Here is a 7,652-nt window from a genome sequence, read left to right as displayed (position 1 = left end):
ATTATCTCATTTTGCCTTTAAATTACTAGAAATTTTTCAGCTAGATACCTAAGAGTGGAGTTGCTAGCTGATATGGCACTACTATTTTTACTATTGATATTTTGAGAAACCTCCATACTGTTTTCCATAGGGACTGACCAGTCTATATTTCTAACAATTGTGAGCTATACAAATTAAATCACAAGGGAAGAGACAAATGACAGATGATTTCACTCATTTGTGGAATATAAGGAAATGAAGAAACATACAAAATTGAACCCAAAACAAGTCCTAGTAATCTATCTGACTGCAGAATTGAGGCTATCAGAAAGTAAGGGTAGGAGGTGGGGAAGAAAGGGGAGAGAAGATCTAATAGACTATGGTGGGAGATTATGGGTGCTTTTGTGGCAGATGTGATGTGGTAACAGACATTTGAAAAGGTGTTAACCTATACCCCTAAATGATCTAAGTATTGTAAACCAAAGTTGCCTCAATAAATAATACAATTTTTAAAAAGTGACTGAGGAAAAAAAGTGAATTGTTAGATTCTACCCATAAATGAAAAGGATTTCAGTTACTCTTAATTTACACATCATATATGCTTTCCCAAATTTTTTCTTTAAATCATTCTGGTACTTGCAAATAGGGACATAAATGATGATGACAATAACTGCTCTCAAACTATTTACAATGTAATAGTGGAGGCAGACACACAAACACCTAACTGTATTGGAAAGAAAAAATAGATTTTTTTTAAAGATTTTATTTATTTATTTATACATACAAGCACTGGGTACGGTCAGAAGCGCGGGAGGGTGAGAGAATTCACCAGAGCCAGAGCGGGGAGCAGAACAGGCAGAAGGACCGAAGTACACTGCTGAGGGGAGCAGCGGGCGGCAGGAGAGGTCTGCGCGCCATGTGGGACCCTCCTCCGGTGGCCGGGGGGCAGCCGGGGATCGAACCGGCGCTGCAGAGGATGCGGGCAGCTTCGCAACCCAGTGCTCAACTGCTGCGCCACCGGGGAGGCCCAGAAAGAAAAATAGATTTTGAGCTGTGACAGATATAGAAGCAAAGTGTAAAGGAGGTAATAGCAAGTCATGATTAATATGAGAGAGAGAGAGAGAGAGAAAAGAATAAACAGAAACATAGATATAGAGCTGATGGTTTCTCTTTGCTCAGAGACTTGAGCAAAATGGTGGTAAAATGAAGGAGTTCGGGTATACAAAAACATGTCAGGAAAGCTCTGAAGTAAAGAAAGTGCAGGATATATTCAAGGAATAGAAATCCAAAGTGGCTGGTGCGCAGGGACATGCAGTGGAAAATGAGCGTGTAGGAAAAAACAAGTCTGAGTGTTAAACTCTTTTAGACTCCACTCAGTGGGTTACTGAAAAGTGTACTCCTTGCCCATCTCATCATGTGCAGCAGTGCATGCACTTGGAACTGAGGCAGTTTTAGAGCTGAGATATGTAAAGACTCGTGGGAGAAGTAATGGCGGGGGCAGAGGTCATCATCGTGCCTTTGGAGCCATAAAATTGGAATTGGAGATACACTGAAAGACTTTGTCTTAAAAGAAAACCATCACAATTAAAGCAAATATTAAAGAAAGTAATTTATGGGACATTTGCCAAGTTTGAATTAATTAGATTTCGCCTTAATTTTTAAAAGCGCTGTTTGCAGCAAGTTGAAACCATCCTTCTCCAATACAGTGAGACATTAATGTTCCCATCATGGTTCATTTCAAATATGAGTTCTTCTCAACTCAAAACAATTTGTTTGGTTAAAAATGAAGTGATTGCAAATCACATCGTTGTGAAGAAGATCTTCATCTGGCTCTATGTTAATCAAATGAAATGTGTTCCCCTTTTCATTTGCTTTCTATGCACTCAGCTTTAGTATCAATAGATTTGTGGCGAATTAATCCTGGAATCATATGTTAAACAGTAAATTATGAAAATCTAACCATTTTCAGTTTTTGCTAGGTGCTCATACATGCGAGTATGTGGATATGTGCAGGAGTGCCTACTTTTAGTGAAATGGGCAGATCTGAGCTATATTGATTGGGATTTCTGTCATTGGCTTTGTAGCAAATCTGTCTCTTCTCCAAATAGTGAATCATATTGACAGGGTTTTAAAAAAATTCATTTTATGTTTTTTTTTTCTTTGATCAGGTCATTTGTAGTCAAAGCACACGTCCCACCTTTTAAAAGTGAGCTCTGCAATGTCCCACTGACCTTGAATCTTCCTCTTTATCTGGTTAGTCAGTTTCTCTGCTAGCATGGAAGGAGAGTTTAACATGAGCAATACTCTCTCACCAGTCTGCATTGGATATCTGACTCTATTAGCTATAATGCTCTTTTTAGATTAGCACATGGATAGACATATATTATCCAAGGTATGTATATATGAATCTAGAAACCTGCAGGTGGGTGAATAATCCTAACCTTTCTGTTTGCATTGCTTTTATTCTTTTCTGCCATAATCACAATAAAATGTTAAGACAATGTAATTTAGTCATTGAAAAACCCTTCAAGTTGTCGCTGTTTTAAATTAAGTGTAATTTAATCAACATTATGTCAAATTAATTTCAACTTTTTTTTTCTAATCATGGGCACCTCTTTTTTTGATGAAAAATGTGGATGTGTAAATAATAATAAATAAATCACAAAATCTGTACCTATTTCCAAAGCACATTTTGGGAAAGAAAAATGAGATTTTTTTTCAATCAATGGGAATTTTAGTAAATTACTTGTGAAAGAGAAAAACACATTACGATAGGAACCTGTGTTAGCAGAAACTTGGGGACAATAATATATAAGGAAATAAATTTAGTAGTTTCAGAAGGATGATGTTAATTTCCACGTTATGCATTAACTGTATTTATCATATTTGTAACATATTTATGTTAAATGAGATTATTTAGTCTAACACATATGCAAATATATGCTATGATGAAATTGGTAATAAATTTTGTCTGTGTGACCCTGGAAGGAAAAAAGGGGTCAAGAGTCTCCCTTTGTGATCTAATTCAACTTTATTGGAAGAAATTAACTAGGAAAGAATGTGAAATACTTAAATTTTTGATTTTAATAATAATAAGTTAAAGGAATTTCTTTTAATACAATGTTTTAAAAAATTATGGATACTACATTGCAGAACTTTCATTCTTACTAGAGATGGTGTAAAGCAATTCACTAGGAAAAAACTACTCAATTTCCAAAAAATGTAAACAAAACTAAAGCTGAAGTGATCATGTGATTAATGCCTAGAAATCTGAATTATAGTTCTATCTTTCCAATTTCTTAGCTCTAAAGTCATGGACAAATTCAATTTCTTTAGACCTAAATCTCCTCATCTGTAAAACAACAGGCTATTAGTAGTAAGTTGGTAGTTTTCAAACGTTACTATTTTTAAATCTGGAAATACTTTCTTCCAGACAAAACTGTATGAAAAACATACAGAGCTGTTCTTCAGCTGGTTGGGGAAGGGAGGCTGAAGAATGGCCTTCTGTATCTGTACTTGTCTGAACAGGGGGCCCTGTACATCATCGTCCTACTCCTTGCTGTCCCATGAAGAAAATTTGCAAATTATTAGATTAGATGATTTCTAAATTCCTTCAAATACAACCACATGCATTTCCATTTTCCTACAAACTGTGTGGTTGTTTAGGAGAGAGAATTATGCCTCATCATTCTCTTTGGACTAGCCAGGACAGTTTGACACGAATTTGCCAGCTGAATTCTATTTTGGTGGTTAGGTCTTTAGGACATTGGCCATGTGTTTGAGAAAAATTAACATGGGCTGGATTCTGAAAACCCTGCAGCCTCAAAACAAAAAGCTAGAAAAGACAAATGTTTCAGGAAAGCTAGGCATTCAAATAACTCTTAGGCGCTCCTTGCAAACAATTGCTCATTATAGGTGACATAAAATAGAGTCCAGCTACACAGGCTGTTTTTACAGGCTCCTCATTAATTAACACCCAGTGTTGACTTCCTTTACTATAAACTTGTTTTTTTCCTGCTCTCCTGTTGAGTCATGCATCATCCCCAACCAGTCTCTAAATCAAAGTTTCCTTTTATTAAAATCTATTTAATTCTATTTATTTCCTTTTATTACTTTCTTCATTTCCTTTTTAATTTTTCCCTTCTTCCATCTTGTCTTTTTTTTCCTTTCTTGCTTTATACTTCCTTTTCTTCAATAGAAAGTAGCATGATTGTTTTTAAATATTAATAAATTATCATATTTGATTTTTAACAGCTGGAAAAGCTGAAAGAGCAGCTCACAGAGGAGGAGGATGGTATCCTCCATCCTAGAGGGTCTTCCCCTCCTAATAAGCGAGGTAAGTTTTCATTTCAACGCTTAAAATTGACTCCTGAAAGAAAACGTTTGCTATTATTTATGAGCGGTAACTGATTATGCTGAAATTTCTTAACCCTATGGTGTTGATCAAGAGCAATGCTCATATTTACAAAAAGATTTCAGTGTCAGCGTATCTAGGTTCTGTTTTGTTTACAAAGGCAAGTACCAAGTTCATCCATGGCAGATTTTAAATAAAATAAGACCTTATTGCTTAAAACTCTGGTCAACTCTTGCTTTTTTGACTTAAACACTGTAAGTGGTAGGATCACAAACAGAATTAAACCTTAGGTTAAAGAGCATCTTCACTGAAAGAAGGAGAACACTTATTGCCATAATAGTTGTTCCAAGTTTTGCATCATAATACTTAGTTTTAGGAAGACTCATCTTTTGGATCCCTCTAATTTTTCATGACATTTCTTGGGAAATTCTTGTTTCTTGTGGAATTAGTTACTAGATTTGAAAATGTATGTATGTGTCTCCTTTCTTATAACAGCATGAGATTTTCTAATATTTTGGTTATATTTACTTGTCTTCCTCCTTCTGGATTTGTCCTTATCTTTTATTGAAAAAAATCTACTTTTACAATTCTTCTAAGTGGGAAAATGATGAGCTGGTGTTATTTAAACACAGCGTATGCCATACTTTTTATATTTTAACATCTCATAATGTAATGGTTAAGTACATAGACTTTAGAGCTAGACTGTCTGGGTTCTAACATTTCCTACCTATTCTTCCTTGGATAATTATCTAAGTTCCTGTGCCTCATTTCCTTTGTTCCCAAATGCAAAAAACAACAATACTGCTTTAAAACACTGTATGCAAATTAAGGTTTGGATTCACACCTCTTCATATATATGTTGCCACACTGTACCCATCACCATTGGGAAAATGAGTTAATAAATGAAGGACAGTTTGAACAAGCCAGCACTTGTTCTAAGCACTATGTAAACCTGTTTTCCCCTCCATCATTTTGATGATTTTAGTGTAATTATTATTTCATTCTCATTACATATACCACAAGACATCTATTACTATACCTGTTTTATAGATGAGGAAAATTATATCGCAGAGGGGTTAAATTATATGCTAAAATAGCCCAAATTTTAAATAACTTACTATTAAGCCTAAACCAGAGATTGGTAGAAGAATCGAAAGGTGAAAGGGAGGAGGCTTCAGATTTTTTAAGGATATTGGCTTTTCCTGGATACCATGAGGGAAATCATGGGAATGATTTGAGCAAATGCATAATAGAAAATGAGATTTAACAGAATCATTCATTCTTGGTGCTTTGTGGAGAAAACACGAATTGAAGCAGAGTTCTTTCATGAGGCTACTTTAATGGTGCAGATGAGAAATTGTAGTCACTTGGATTAGAATGGCAGTAATGAATTGATTAAAAAAAGTCTGATTCTTGATGTATACTAAACAAAAAGTTGACAAATTTGCTGTGAGATTACACTTAGGGTATGAAAAAAAGGACACTGTCAAAAATAACTCTAGGATTTTTGTCCTGGGAAAATAGGGGGGAAAAGGCAATTTTTATTTTTGGACGTAGGGATAGCCAGAGGGGAAGAAAGTTGAAGGGCAGGGAATTTGGAATAGACTATAATGTGTTGCCAATTTTAATCCAAAATTTAGAGGCCTAATATAATACAGTACAATGCATCTAGTAAAACTAACTCTTCTCTATTTTGTGGTTATATTTTCAAGAATGTTACTATAGCTTACCTGCCTCTAACACTACCAAGACAGAAGAGAGGCATAGAGGATGCATCTCAGCTTTCAACTGCCTCAGCCCAAAACTCAGTTCATTGACACACATCCCTTCTACTAAAATCCATTGTCCAGAATTAGTCACTTGGGCTACACCAAGATATTGGCAAGACAGGCTGGTACGTTTTAGAAATTACATATCATACTTGAGGAGCACTGCCTTTACCACATTCCTTTGATCTCTTCTTGAATGCATAGACTATAATTCCATCTATTCCCATTAAAGACATGGCCAAATTCCTTTCACTATACCCAGAACAAAGAACAGGCTTTCCATGAGTTACATACTAGTCTTTACCAGATGCAATGTGGTTCCTTTCTTCCACAGATTTATTAGCTAAAAGAACAAATCCAATAATTTTCAGAGGAAAAGAGATAGGATAACTTTCAAAACTTGGACTCAAAGGAAAGTATAAGCACAAATATCAGGTGCAAAAACACACATTAGGATAGCACCAAGAATGTTGACCCACAGCAAGGTCACCTACCTTGAGGAGGGAGAAAGGTTTTTTGATTAAGGACTGCTAGTGTCTAAAGGAGCCCTTGTCTCTCATGTTGCTTCCCTGGCTTGACTATCTCTGAGGTTTTCTTTTTTTCTTTTTTTTTTTTTTTAATCATCCCTTGACCTATCTTATATGCTCCTTGGAGAACGTTCCCTTTTTGAGAATTATGATTTTCTCCAAGCTGGAGGCCCCAGGTTTATTTTGTCTTAAAGTGTAAATTCACCTTTTTGTTCTAGAGATTATGGTTTCTTTGGTAATGATATTCTTCAAAAGTTTAGAAAGCTTCTCAACTATTTTCTATACAGACTTATTTTTTTAAATTGTCATTTTACATTTTCATTCACAACTCAGTGGTATAGCAGTTGCCTTGAAGGTTTCCAGAATCTACCTAAAAGACTGCATACAGAATCTGTTTTTTTTTTTTTTTTTACCTTGAGTTCTTTATTTAAACTGATATTTACTGAACCTCTGTCACTTAAAGTCATTCAAAGTCCTTTTCATAGTGTTTGGGATTTAGAGGCAGTTCGCTTTTTCAGCATTTCAAGATCTTGTATTTCTGAAATCTATTCCCTTTTTATTTGTTGCAAGGACATCATTTCTTTCTTGAGCTCATCAATTTCTTGCAATACCTTGCTACATGTACCCAACAGCAATGTAAAACAGTATCTTATTTTTCTAAACTTCTTTTTGATCAAGAGAAACACAATCTGAATCCAAACTTTTCTAGATGTGTATTATAATATACTTCATAAAGTGACTCTTCTGTTATCAGCCTGATATCAGTTTCTTTGTCTGCCATCAGCAATTGCTGAGACTGTGCACAATTTAGGTTCTTCTTAGAGGAGAACCCTATTGCAAGTTGTCACATTGTATTTTGGGATAAATTAGGCTAACTACATTAACAAAATAAACTTACAATCTCACTGGTGTAATTTACTCAAGATTTATTTTATGTTGCACAGTCTTGTATACATTTGTCATTTTCCTTCATTTTCTATTACACCATGGGTCCCTGTAAGCAGAACAGGAGAGAGATGAAGG

Source organism: Talpa occidentalis, unplaced genomic scaffold (assembly GCF_014898055.3).
Source record: "Talpa occidentalis isolate TD23 unplaced genomic scaffold, MPIMG_talOcc4v2.1 talOcc4.4, whole genome shotgun sequence".
NCBI lineage: Eukaryota > Metazoa > Chordata > Mammalia > Eulipotyphla > Talpidae > Talpa > Talpa occidentalis.
The sequence above is the reverse complement of the archived record's forward strand: the minus strand, read 5'-3'. Positions refer to the sequence as shown.